Genomic DNA, 14,217 nt, shown 5'->3' with positions numbered 1-14,217 from the left:
AAAATGCTTAATCTGTTTCTAATGCAGTATGGTTAAATCAACGCAGAAACTGTATAAACAAGCCTTTTAATGTATATTAGAACATCTAAAATGTGAGCCATCTTGTTTAACTTTTCTTCATGATTTTTTTCCTATGACTGACTTGTATATCTTTTGCCATTAGTAATCAGCATTTATATAGGACTGTTGTGTCTCTGGCTCTAGTAGACCCTGTGGCGGATAGACTGGTCTTCTGACTCCCCTTAAAAGGCCCTTGTGACAATGCACACAGTCCACACAGCTTAACTTCTGAACACGCCTTGTTTCCAGCTCTCTCTCTACATAATGGGGCTTAATTGCTCCTTCCATTTAGCCTGAAGGAAAGGTGTGTAGCACACTCATGGGATTTAACCAGGTCTATGATTGTCTCTAGATCAAAGACCTGCTTGATGACTGTCAACATTTTCCAGCATAACAGTATAATAAACATATATGCCACTTTATCGAACTAAGATGTGGTCCCTGCCTAGAAGAGATGGCATATTTTGCAATAAGGTACTGAAATACATTAATGTATCATAACTAAGAGCAAAAGGTATGGAGCATCATAATTTGTGAGGCATCTACATCGAATGCTTAATTGTACATTGTTGTAAGTAGTAGTCTTGTGGCCGCATCAGTCTCAGGATATTAGAGAGACAAGGTGGGTGGGGTAATATCTTATTGGACCAACTTGTGCTGGTGAGAGAGACAAGCTTTTGAGCTTACACAGAGCTCTTTCTCTGTAAGCTCAAAAGCTTGTCTCACAAACTTCTCTCTCATCCACAGAAGTTGGTCCAATAAGATTACCTCACCCACCTTGTGTGTGTCATAATTTGACTTTGAGACTGAAGTCTTAGCTAATCTACTTACACATCACATCACCTGAATTTCCAGGTGCTGAAGACAGTGTGAACCATGAATATTTCTTAAAATTCCATTCACAGATGATGCATTCTGTCCTAGGTTGTGATTAGCTCCTCACAGGTGCTAAAGAGAGAGGGCACAAGAAGTCTCCCCATTTCCCTTTAAATGGTTGTAACTCTTGTACTCTCTAGTACTGGCCAGACAAGGAGGTTCTCGCACTGGGGGATGAGTCCATAAATTCAGTAGTGATGGGATCTTCAGTCTTTATGCTGTAAGAGGCAGATTTTTTGGTTGGCTGGGCTGGCTCATCAGATAACTCCTCACACTGAAGAGCTCCTCCAGAATTTTCTCTGCCTCCAAAGGTGCAGCAGGCTTTAAGAGTCAGGTCCTCTGTGCATAACATGGTTAATTTTGTGATTTTTTTTTTTTTTTTTTTAGGTACTTTTTTTAACTCATCACTCCTCTTTTGCGTGGGAGTTACTGTTTTTTTTTAAAGGCTGTTAAAATTACCTCACAGAGCTCTGCGCAATTGTGAGGGCTTAAATCAAGTGATCCCCTGCAATTAGCCCTGATAATGGCTAAGAAAGTATAAAAGAAGAGGAAGGGCAGGTCTGTACCCTGTGCTCAACACTCTTGGCCAAATGCATCGGAAGAGAAAAGTGTTCCTTTAGCTCCCTCAACCTTGGTGCTACCACAGCTAGAACGTAGGCCATAGCATAGCCAAACGTAGCAGCCTGCCCCCTAGGACATCATATTGGCAGCTGCTAGCAAACGAAGGAGCCAGTAAGTCAAGCTGCTGAAGGAAGAGCAGGAGAACGGGACACCATCTATAGCCACTGATGCAGACCAGGCCCCCATTACTGAGTATTGCACCCCAGGAAGGTGCATGCTCCAATCGACAGAAACAGCTTGTGGTAAAACACCAGGGCCCCAGTCACCTTCCCTCCTCCCTTCCATCTGCCAAAGCATCATGATGGGGCAATACATGTGCTTTTTAGGACCCCTCTCTCTTCCTGCCAGCAGGTATGCTGTGGCTAGGACACCCCCTCAGTTTCTTAGGAGTCCGAAACTGTTGCCAGCACAGAAAAATCAGTTTCCTGCGCCTCCCTTCCTGCCCCTTTTGTAGTGAGGTCATAGCAGCCATTTTAGTGTCAAGAGCTCATGTGCTACAGCCTGGAAGCCATTTTAGAACATGCTCCTGGCCTGTCTCTTCAGCAGCCATCTTAGAGCCCCCTGAGTGGAAGAGCATAGATGTTCCTCTTTTGACTTAGGCCTCCTCTCCTGCTTGTCATCCCTCTAAGCAGAGTAAAGGTCACAAATGGAGACATTCTCCTATAGCACAGGGCAGGAGTGTGCAGAAATAAAAATGACCCCTTTGGGGTCGGAGCTCCCTCTTCCTCTGGGGCCCCATTGGGGCACTTGTGCTTCTCCCGCCTACCTACCCCCGCCATGGGGTACTCTGTGCTCCCACCACCACCTCTCCCTCGACTGATCCCTTCTTTGCCTGCCCCACACCCAGAGGCTCTGTTCACTGCCTCACAACTATTGGTTAGGAGGTTTGTCTATCACGTCAGCTGCTGATTGGTGGAGACAGAGAAAGGGAGGGGTGGGTGAGCTCCAGAAAACACTGGCTCCTGAAGGATGGTATCTGGCTGCCAAGCACTGCAGCTAGGAGGTCATGATTAGGTGTGCACTGTGAGCAGACCTCCGGTATGAAAATTGGGGGACAGGTGTCCCCTCATCCCAGGCTGAAGGAGCTTTCAGCACCGCACCTGGGCCTGAGGAGCTCACTTTCCCCCTGCAGCCCCAGAGCTGGAGGAGTTCTGTGCCCCTGCTGATTACTCGGGGAGGAGGGCTGTGCCCCAGCTTTTCCCCTCTGGTGCCTGCCTCTGCCACAGTGTTAGGGGACAGAAAGCTTTTGAGGTCCTCCTCTTAATGGCCATTGGCTTTATTAACAAAAGCATGTATGGATTTTTTTTTTAAATCACCTCAAGCATTTTCCCCAGGCTTGGCTCTCCTCAAACTGCTCCTGCAAAAATCTCACTAGAGACTAAGGGCTTGTCTACATCAGAAAGTTGCAGCGCTGGTGAGGGAGTTACAGCGCTGCAACTTTGAAGGTGTACACATCTGCAGGGCACCACCAGCGCTGCAACTCCCTGTTTGCAGCGCTGGCCGTACTCCCGTTTTGTCTCGGGTGTAGAGGATCCAGCGCTGGTAATCCAATGTAGACACTTACCAGCGCTTTTCTTGACCTCCGTGGAAGGAGGAAGCCTCTGGTAATCAAGCTGGTCTCCTTTCCCGGTTTGCTCTCTCGTTCCCGGAACCCCGAGCAAGCAGGTCTCCTTCCCTGCGGTTTGCTGGGTGGCTCCGGGAACGCGAGAGCAAACCACGGCGAAGCTGGTCTCCTTTCCCGGTTTGCTCTCTCGTTCCCGGAACCCCGAGCAAGCAGGTCTCCTTCCCTGCGGTTTGCTGGGTGGCTCCGGGAACGCGAGAGCAAACCGCGGCGAAGCTGGTCTCCTTTCCCGGTTTGGTCTCGCGTTCCTGGAACCCCCCTTGAAGCCGCCCAACAGCGCTGCAGTGTGGCCACATCTAACACCACTTGCAGCGCTGGTTGCTGTAAGTGTGGCCACTCTGCAGCGCTGGCCCTATACAGCTGTACTAATACAGCTGTAACAACCAGCGCTGCAAAATTTTAGATGTAGACCTGGCCTAAGCCATTCCCATCTCCCTTGTATCCCATTGAGGCTTCCTGCCTCTGTATCTAGAAGAATGAGGTGTGTGTTTAACAAGTGTTAGCTAACATGTTTGGTAATCATACACCACTTAACACAGAGTGTAGACAAGTGTTTAACTAATTTGGTTAATGTGTTAGCTAAGGTTTGCTAAATACACCACCCCTTTTTAGAATCTAATGAGTCATCAGAACCCGCTTAACTCTTTCCCAGCATAATCAATGATTGCTAGTGGGGGGCAAATACTGCCACCTGTCACAAGCCACTGTCCAGCCGTTTAACAAAAAGGTGTTGTGTAAAGCAGTACAGGTTAAGGCACTGAGGTTAAGGATCTAAGATGTCAAAATGTGTGAATTTCAGTTTCATGAGACTGCAGTCTTACTACATGCAGTTTATCAAGCATTTTATTATTGGAGGATTACATTTCAATATTCAGTGTCTCATAAACAATTTGCAATCCCACAGCCAGCCTTTCTCTCCACTTCCCTGTGCCAATGTTAGCAATTGCTCAACTGAAAAAGTAATATTAAAGTCACAGTGCCCTTCAAAAACAGGAACCCGGCTTTCCAATGATGCCTGATCTCAAAAGCTGGAGAAATATACCCCTCTGGCTGACACCCTGAGAGATAGGGGCGACGAGGTCTAAACTCACGCACTGATCGTTTGGAGCCATGGGCACATGAGACCCCAGTAATGAGTGAGTGCTGAGAGAATGTGGAGTTGGTCAACACTAGCCATCAGGTGGTTGAGGGACACCTCCATAGAACACATCACCGGACATTAGCAATATCAGGAGGAATGAGCTAGTGTGCCGACGAGAAGCGTAGTTGGGAAAACGTAGTTATTTAAAAGCATAGTTGGGGAAGTAACTCAAATACTTTCCTGACGGACTATTTTTTCTCTAAATGGACAACCTATCCTAAATTTTCAATTACTGAGGGACAATCTTCACTCATTAATATATTTTGCTTTCTGCTATGAACTCTGTCTACTCATGAAAAAAAGTTAATGTACTGGAATGCATGGATGCTAAATATCTAAACTGTATTCTTAAACTCATTCATCTACCGATTATGCACTACATATATCTTACAACTTTTTAAAAACAAACTTTGTATTTGTGGATAATCTAAGCACTATACCCAGATGTACAGACACTCTTTTCTCAACTTATGTATTATATAACTTTAACATTAGCTTTCATTAAATTTTAAATCTGTTTCTAATTATAATTTTGCTTCTTTTTTCCAGGTGCTAAATTAGCGCCATGTTATCAACCAGCTTTCCAAGGACTGTTGGCCACAGTCCAAGAAGCTTAATGCTAGAGCAATGTATGTTAGTAGACCACCAATTTTTTACCCTCTGGATTCCCAACAAAAGGCCCAAAAAACTCACCAGACAGACTTCAAAATAAGTAGCATCTACTTTGGTGAAAATAAAATATGCTGCTGGAGTGGGAATGTTTGGGTATAGCCATTTTACCAAGCTAACATTTTAATTCAGACAGGAGCAATTTATTTGACCATCCAGGAGACTGAGACCTGGTTGTGAAATTGTAAAACTGCTAGTTCCCTGTCAGAACAAATACTGAGCACAAATCAGATGCCATTAGCTGGAGTTAACTTGTGCGAGTGTGCCACATCAGAGGCTGTGATATCTGGGTCCATTAAAAGGAATGCTGGAACATGGAAGCCAATCTACTCCATTCCCGCAGACCTTTGATAGGCAACTTTGTTGGTATTTGGCTTTCAGCAAGGGAATCAATGTGAAACTGGAAAATTTTTTGCTCTCCCATGCTGCTCTCCCTTCCTTGATGACATTTGTACCTAATATTTAAAGTTAAGATTTTGTCATCGTAATTTTTAGAAGAAGTCTCTGACAGGTCATGGGCAATAAACACAAATTAACGGAAGCCATGACCTATCCATGACTTTTACTGAAAATAAAGGGGGAGAGAGGGTGGGGGTGGAGAGAGGGGAATAACACCTGGATCCCCATGGGGGGTGGGAATTGACAGTCCCAGCCCCACCGCCATGGGGAGGTAGGGGGCACAATCCTGGTTCCAGACCCTGCTGAAGCCACATAGCAGGGGCACAGCCCCATCTTGGGCTGCAACAGAGGCGGATGGTTCAGAGATTGCTGACAGTTGAAGCCAAAGCCAGAGGTCCAGTAAAATCACAGAATTAGTGACTTCCCTGAACTCCATGACTAAATCGTATCCTTACTAATATTTACTGTTTTGTCTGCCAGACCTAGAGAGAGGCAGGCAGAGGCCTGGAGAGAGACTGGCAGAGGCTTTAAACTGAATGAGTACAGTATCCTCGCACTACTAAGTAGACTCAAGGAGAGATTCCCACCCCGATCCATCTCTTCCTTACATCTCACCAACAAGCCCAAAAATAGGATGAGGGTAGCAATTGAATATGCCACTTCCTATCTTCTTAGTAAAGCCTGTTGAACGGCATGACTGTGGAGAGCCAGGGAAAGGAAGAAGTGATAATTGAGGACTGTTTAGATTTATAATTTAACGATTTGACTGAAATGTCACATGTTAAGCTGATCTTGTATGGACACATGGAGCTTTATTTTTTATAAGAACTCTTTTTTATATAATTCACTAAATGTTAAATATTCATTAATACTTGGTATGAAATTTGACTCATTCAGATAGCTTCGATGTGAATGGATTTGTTAGGAATAGACTAAGCTTTGAGAATACATTGTCTAGGTCCTAGAAGATATGGTCCCTACCCTTGGGAGTTTTCAGTATAAGAACCTGAACCTGCACATGCTTACGGAGTCTACTGTGTGTAGTCCCATTAACCACTTTAGTAAACGCTGCGTGCAGTAGTGTATGCAGAGTCAGGTCCTTTGATGATAAGCACTTTGAGGACCATATCTTTTAGGGTCTAGAAGAGATCAACAAATAGTAATGCACTGAAACCTTGTAGTTCTGCTAGAGTCAAATTGTGAGGTGAGACTAGGCTAAAGTGATCAAATAAAATGTCAGACTAAGAATTGTTAATGGTAATGTTTCTCTGTTTTTGGAAGAAAATGTTTTACTTCTAAACATGCCCAGTGTGACGAGCTGTTTCTAATATGAAACCCTCACAACTCAAAGAAGTTCTTAGTGAGTTTCACCCATTTGGTTTTCCATGACAAGCAAGTTCAAAAATTGTACCCTTGAAGGACCAAGGGTCTTGAACTTTCTGCCTACCAGAGCCTTTTCAGTGGCTTTATTATAACCTTGAGACTGATAAAGTACACTCCTTTTATTAAAACCTCTTGCTCTTAGTGGGGGTAACTCTGTTATTGGGACTGCATCCCCGTTCTTTTGTCTGCTACTGCCCTTCCCTTCCTCAGTTTTTTTTCTATCCATTTTGATATGCCTTTTTGATCTAAGTTTAGATTAAGCTCTTCAAGGTAGAAATTTTGCTTTTCTGTCCATAAAGCAGCATGCACAGCTTTGGTGCTACATAAATAATTCAGAACTTGCAAAGCATTATATATCTTGGAAGTGCGGCTGTGACGAAGTGGGAATGTTCTTAATGTTTTCTCTGAATACTGGGTGGGTGCCTCAGTTTCCCCTACGCAGTTCTTAAGTATCTGGGTCGTGGGATAAGGGTGTGTGATTGTTGCAGAGTCCTGGAGGGCCAGTGTGATGCTGTCTGAACAGAGAATGGCCAACACTCTGTCTCCTGGCAACTGATGCCCTGGGCACCTCCTCTGCAAAGGTGCCAACTGAAAGTGTTGGAGAACAAAGAAAGCAGGTGACCTCCTGGCCCGGGAAAGAGACAAAGGCCAGAGGAGGGGCTGGAGAGTGTTTGAAGCTGGCTGGGGAAAGAGAGGGAGGCCCAGACCCTGGGTCTGGGCCTCCCTGGCCCCAAGATGGACCTGACTTAGGGGTCCGGTTTCTGTACCTACAAGCTCTGTTCTGGACTGTGTTCCTGTCGTCTAATAAATCTTCTGTTTTACTGGCTGGCTGAGAGTCACGTTTGACTACAGAGGTGGGGTGCAGGGCCCTCTGGCTTCCCCAGGAGCCCTGCCTGTGCAGACTTGCTGGGGGAAGTGCACGGTGTGAGAAGGAGATGCTGAATGCTCCAAGGCCAGACCCAGAAAGGTGGAAGCTGTGTAAGTTTCTTGCCCTGGAGACAGTATGCTCACAGAGAGGAAGCTCCCCCAGAGTCTTGACTGGAATCATATGGAGTAGTTCCAGAGCCTTGCCCGGTGACTCTGTGACAGCTGCATTGACTACTATGAGCAGTAAGACCTTTTTTTTAGGTGTGATGTTTCTGTAGAGAGGTAACAGGGAGATCAAGATGTTGAATGTTACCTGGTTTTGAGAATTCTTTTTGATAAAACACAGAAGTATCAAACAATTAAAAAAAATAGTGATGAATTGCACTGTTAATAATAGAATACCGTTTATTTAAATATTTTGGATGTTTTTCTATGTTATCATATATTGATTTCAGTTACAACACAGAATACAGTGGACAGTGCTCAATTTATATTTTTGATTACAAATATTTGCACTGTAAAAAAGAAATTCACCTCATACAAGTACTGTTGTGCAATCTTTTTATCATGAAAGTCCAATTTACAAATATAGAATTATTTTTTACATAGCTGCACTCAAACAAAACAATGCACAAGTCTACTCAGTCTTACTACTTGTTCAGACAATTGCTAAGAGAAATGTTTGTTTACATTTATGGGAGATAATGCTGCCCACTTATTTACAATGTCACCTGAAAGTAAGAACAGGCATTCACATGGCACTGTCATAGCCAGCACTGCAAGGTATTTACGCGCCAGATATGCTAAACATTGGTATGCCCCTTCATGCTTTGGCCACCATTCCAGAGGACATGCTTCCATGCTGATGACAGGGTCTGCTCAGTAATGATGCACAATAATTTTTGTCATCTGAGTCAGATGCCACTAACAGTTGATTTTCTTTTTTGGTAGTTTGGGTTCTGTAGCTTCCAAAAGAAAGTGTTGCTCTTTTAAGACTTCTGATAGCGGTTTCCCCACTTTGTCCCTCTCAGATTCTGGAAGGCGCTTAATATACTTAAACCTTGGGTCGAGTGCTGTAGCTATATTTAGAAATCTCACATTTGTACCTTGTGTTTTGTCAAATCTGCAATTAAAGTGTTCCTAAATTGGGTTGTCATCCAAGACTGCCATAACATGAAATATATGACAGAATGTGAGTAAAACCACAGAGTAGGAGATGTACAATTCTCCCCAAGGAGTTGAGTCTAAAAAATAATGTATTAATTAAATTTGTATGTCATTAGCATGGAAGCATGTCCTCTGGAACTGTGCCTGGAGCACAAAGGGGCATATTTACAAGGACCTTATTTCTAAAATGAGTTTAAACTAGAGTAGTACCCCCTCTCCAGTCCACCCAGTTACCTTCTTTAATGCCAATCTGCTTACAGGTTTTGATGGACAGGTCTGGGTTCTTCTGGATCCCACCACCCACTCAGCAGGGTCTGTCTTCTCTATTTTTTCCAATTAATTTATTCAGTGGTGCCTCCACTCCTCCTCGCTCCTTCCTGGCAGGGCAGCTTGGAAGGAAAACTCTAACCATAGGGTAATCCCCACTTACTTGCCAGATAGTCGGAGACTTCCAAGAAATAACACAAACACATACAATATATTCAACACAATTATTAAACAGGAGCCAAATACACCATAACAGGGTAACACTATTGTTAGGTTCACCGGTGCCCATGCTGCTAATACCTGACACTTTCCCCAGTCATGTGACTTGAGGTAGCAAATGTAAGATTAGTGTCTTGTTGGTACATGTACTTTGTTGAGGCCCTTGATGACCTGTAACCATGATGGTTTTAGCAGTGTGGCTGACTGGGTTCAGTACAGCCCAAAAGACTCACAAATGAGAGGTGGTATATCCCTCCACAGGTTTAATATGCAGTGGGTTATAAAATCCCCACCCCCTTACTCCCTGGCTTGAGGCCACAGTTCAGGGAGTAGGGAGTCCCCAAAATAAATTCCCTGACTGACTAAAAGATGGTGCACTCACAAACTCCATGAATGATCATCAGGTTCAGAGATGACTCTGGACTCCTCAGTCACTGCAGAGGGGCTGCGCTCTGCTGGCAGGGATCCTCTTCAGGCAGGAGGAATCAGGCTGCTTCGATCCCAGCATTTCCTCTCACCACAAAGGGATGCAGGGCTTAAGGTTACTAAAATCCAAACTGTCGTCTCCTAGCCCAGTGTCCAGACACACACACAGCAGGCAGCAGCCCTGCACTAGGAGAGCTGACCATGTGGTGACTGGTCTCACCTAGGCAGCCAGAGGGCAAACCCAGCCTGGCTGGGGAAGTTTTCCAGCAGAGCTCTACAAACGGGGAACCACCCGTGGAGAAGGAAAAACCCAGCTGAGGGATATTGTTTTCAGGTCCCTAGAGGTCAGTTCTCAGGGGGAACCCTGCCTGCAGGCTTGGGACTCACCAGCTCCCCACACAGCCAGTCCTGCCCTGGCCCGGGCTGGCTCTACAGTGACTCCAAAATAGCTTCTCCCCTTTCCTGAACAAACTGGGAGCGGCATCTCATTCCCTATTGGTTGCTGGGCAGACTGAGTTTGCCTTGGCTCCCCATCCCTGAGCTGCCAGCAGACAGCCCCAGGAATCTAGGTAATCTCCTCAGGGGTTATACTAGATAAAAGTGTAGTTAGTATCTATATGGCAAATCTCAAACTGACTATCTAAAAATTGTTAATCCTCTTTTGGCCACGCTTTCTAGGTAAAGAAAAGACCATGGCCACATGCCAGGAAGTGTTCAATTCTTAGGGCTGGTCCTGTTGCATAAATTAATATTTGTCACTAGAACTGGCCAGAACCCCTTTTGTGCTAGGTGCTGACAAATATATAGTAAGAGCCAATCTCTGCCCTGAAGAGGTTACAGACTGATCCCAACTGCTAGTAAGGCTTTCTGTAGTTGTCACCTAACTGGTTTCCCTTTGACTGTTGTGCATTTCTGTTTCTTAAACGTTAGATTGTTTAACTGCAACTGTGTTTTGAGATTAAACTGTTATTGCTGAGGGAAACAAGTGCTCACTGAACTCTCTGGGACAGTCCGTGCTGGCACAGTGAACTCTTTGACCTTAGGGGCGATGGACACAATGATGTGCTCATGAAGTTTGTTTTAGGCCTATTCAAGAGTTAACTTTAAGGGGGGAAAAGTGGAGTGGGAGAATTAATGTATAAAATTTGTCCTTATGTGGAAGTGTTTAATGGAGCTTTGAACTAAAGACCTAGCACTTGCTTCAGTTCACCCATATTTTGCTTTCTGCTCTTGGAGAATTGAAATAGTATCTGCATACCTATAATATTTCTGGCTAATGTGTCCCTCAATGATTTGGCCACTCTGACATTCTAGTGCAGATTTGTTTAGCTGTAACATATTGTGCATTGTCTTGAACTTAAGAACATGTAAATTTTCAAAAAGGGGTTGGGGAGATTAGGTTGGCTATGTATGGAGAACTCGCCATCTCCACTTTTGGTCCCAACCTAGTTTGAAATAAGACTTTACAATACTAGTTCACCAAACTTAACTTAACTGTGTGATATACTGATGTGAGGCTAGAATGGGAAACTTAAAACCCATCTACTCAGTGTTCATAACCCAGCCCTTGCATACGACACCATACCACCACAGCAGTAAGTGCTGACCTATGCATGGGTCATAAATATGACTTAAAGGAGGCTTTGTACTATCCTCAATCAATCATTTTCACTATAAAAGGAATCCCTTCTTGGTTCTGCCCAGTCTGTTACCTTACTTGTATTAGGTGAACACCACTTTTGTATTAGTTACACACTACATTTATTTTCATGCATATTGAGGAACATTGTACTCTGCAAGAGTACAATCTTAAAGACAAGGAGATAATGGCTACAGAGAAGTGGTGAATCCATGGTATTTTGATGAAAGATCTAAGTGAGTAGACTTCTGACAGTATAGGACTTTAGGGTTCTATCAGTGTTATGGACAATTTCCAAATTAAACTGGTTTAAAAGACACCCAAAACCTGTTAAGGTCTCTGGTCAGACCTGACTTTTTTTTTTTTTAGTCCCACCACCACTTTGGGTTATTGTCTTTGTGCCTGGCATTAATTGTACATACCTGCAGCTGCTCTATTCTATCAAACGCAATAGTAGTATCAAGGAACTGTTCTCTGGGCATTGGAAGAGAGGACTGGGAGGTGATTCCTGGGTTTTATTTCTACTTCTGTTTGACTTCAGTGGGACCTTGACACAAAAGTGAAATGGTCTCTGCTTCTTCCCTTCCCACTGTAAGAGATAGTTGCCTACCTATAAGCCTGGGGTAAGATATGAAGTCTTTTAGAGCAACTTTCATCTAAGGCTACCAAGTTACACAGCACTATATCTAGAAACCCAATTTGAGAGATTTTACTGTGTTAGAGAAACATTTGAAAAAGAAATGTTAGAAAGTACTGTCCCAACACCCATGGTCTCATCCACCTCATCTAAGAACTGCCTTTGTAAGGCATAAGGCTCTGACATTTGTATTTCCTTTAAAAAAAAAAAAAAAAAGCATCCCCACAATAAGTCATAAGATATTAAATGTGCCACTATTTTGCTAAATAAGTAAAAATGGGAGTTGAGAACACACCCTTGTCTATAACAATGTTCTGAGGCGGCCTGCTTGGTCTTTCTGATGTCCATCACTGGGTCTTGCTAATTTAAGAGTGTGTATCTGCATAGTATGTTAGAATTATTTCCTTTCTTTCACCCATTTAACAGTTGCCTTCCCATGCAATGAGAGCAGAGTTTCCTTTTAATTGTTTCCAAACTAGTGTACCCCAAACTAGTGCTTAGTTTGTTTCTCTCTAAATAAAGAGGGTAGGTGAGGTGCTAATGCTACTTATCTCCTCTGCAAAGCACTTTGAGAGCTACAGCTGAAACTATTGAAGTAGGTTGTATTTCCTTTAGTGGCTAAAACCCATTTTAAATGGAATTTCTCTATGTCCTTCCTCTCACCCATTTTGTTACACTGGGGAAAGCTAATAAAAAGAGAAGAGACAGCTTAACACTATCCCTAGTTCTATTAGGAACTCTCTTTATAGGGGAAAAATTACACACAATTCCAAGAACTCTTTGCTCTCAAATTATGTTTAAAAACCCCCCAATGAACTATATTCTGATATAGACCCTGAATCGGACTTGCTGTTAACTGCTGGTGCATGTCTCTTCCATCTCAGCTGGAGAAAGGCACATAGCATGCTATAGCTGAGATGTGTGCCCAATTGTCTTATAATCCTGATTTACTGCTTGGTATTTGAACATTTTACAGGAAAAAATCTGTGACACAAACACTGTGAATCCCATTGAGAGGACTTAAGCTGTTGCCTAACTTGCTTTTAAGAGTTAGAACCAGCACAAATGTTTGTCAAATAACTGCCATTGTTGTATGCAGTGTTGTAACCCTGATGGGCCCAGGTCAAAAGACATTACTTCTGTAGAAGTTCAAAAATTTGTCTCTCACCAGCTGAAATTTGTCCAATACAAGGTGGCTGAGGTAAACAGCTCTCTCACCAACAGAAATTGGCACAATGAAAGGTATTACCTCACTCACCTTGTCTATCAGTTAACTGGCATTCAAGATGGATTGGCAACTGGCTTACAGCCTCTTCTGTAGGGCTCACTTACAACATTGGAGCAAGATGGCTGCCTTCACCACATTAGTAACAGTTAACTTTTTTTTGGAGTTTTATTTCAGTTTTTATTCCTAGTGGGCTTTGTAAATGTGTGGTTTGAGCAGAGTGGTGTGCTGTCCCTTCAAAGTGTGGCTATATAACCCCTTCTACAGGCACAACCCTCCTTCCTCAGGGAAGGAAGTTCTCCTGATCTGAGGAGGCTGAATGAACTCATTCCATGCCTCTTGCTTCCTCCCTGCAGTTCTTCCAAGGTGCCACTGCTGTGATAACAAGCAGTATGGGAGCCTGGGCAATGGTTGAAAGTTCATGGCTGGTTCCTGAAGCAGTAAAAAGGAAAGGAGGAGCAATTCTAGTCAAACTGGTTGCTAACGGTTCCTTTTCATTAGTAGTCTTCCATGTGGCTGGGGAGAGTACCAACTAGAGATAAATTCTGCCAAGCCAAAACGTGAGCCTCCCTTTGCTGAGCATCACTAAATATAAGGAAATGTGAACAGTCATGGTAATCACTCCATTGCTGGTAGGGGTTAGTAGATCATGTTCTTTTTATAGGTCGGATAACATACATCAGAAACCTGCTCATCCTGATTGGATTTCTTATCCTGCAAGATCATGCCCTCGCTCATTTCCATGAAGTGCAGCATGTAGTCAGTCAGGTTTTTAGCCTGTAACCAGATCTATTTTTCCTTTAGCTGGAATGTAAAGCCGTGCTGAGGCATTTCAGATATTATACAAGTGTTGGGAGGAATCCCAGTAACAGCATACTCTAACTGTATATATCCCCTTTAAAAGCACAATCATACCACTTTCAGAAGTATTACTGAGTCCTCAGTGTTTCTTCACTTTACTAGAAAAGCTCCCCCCCCTCAAAAAAGCAACTAGCCCTGC

The sequence above is a fragment of the Gopherus evgoodei genome, chromosome 4, assembly GCF_007399415.2.
Source record: "Gopherus evgoodei ecotype Sinaloan lineage chromosome 4, rGopEvg1_v1.p, whole genome shotgun sequence".
In the NCBI taxonomy this organism is placed as follows: Eukaryota; Metazoa; Chordata; order Testudines; family Testudinidae; genus Gopherus; species Gopherus evgoodei.
The sequence above is the reverse complement of the archived record's forward strand: the minus strand, read 5'-3'. Positions refer to the sequence as shown.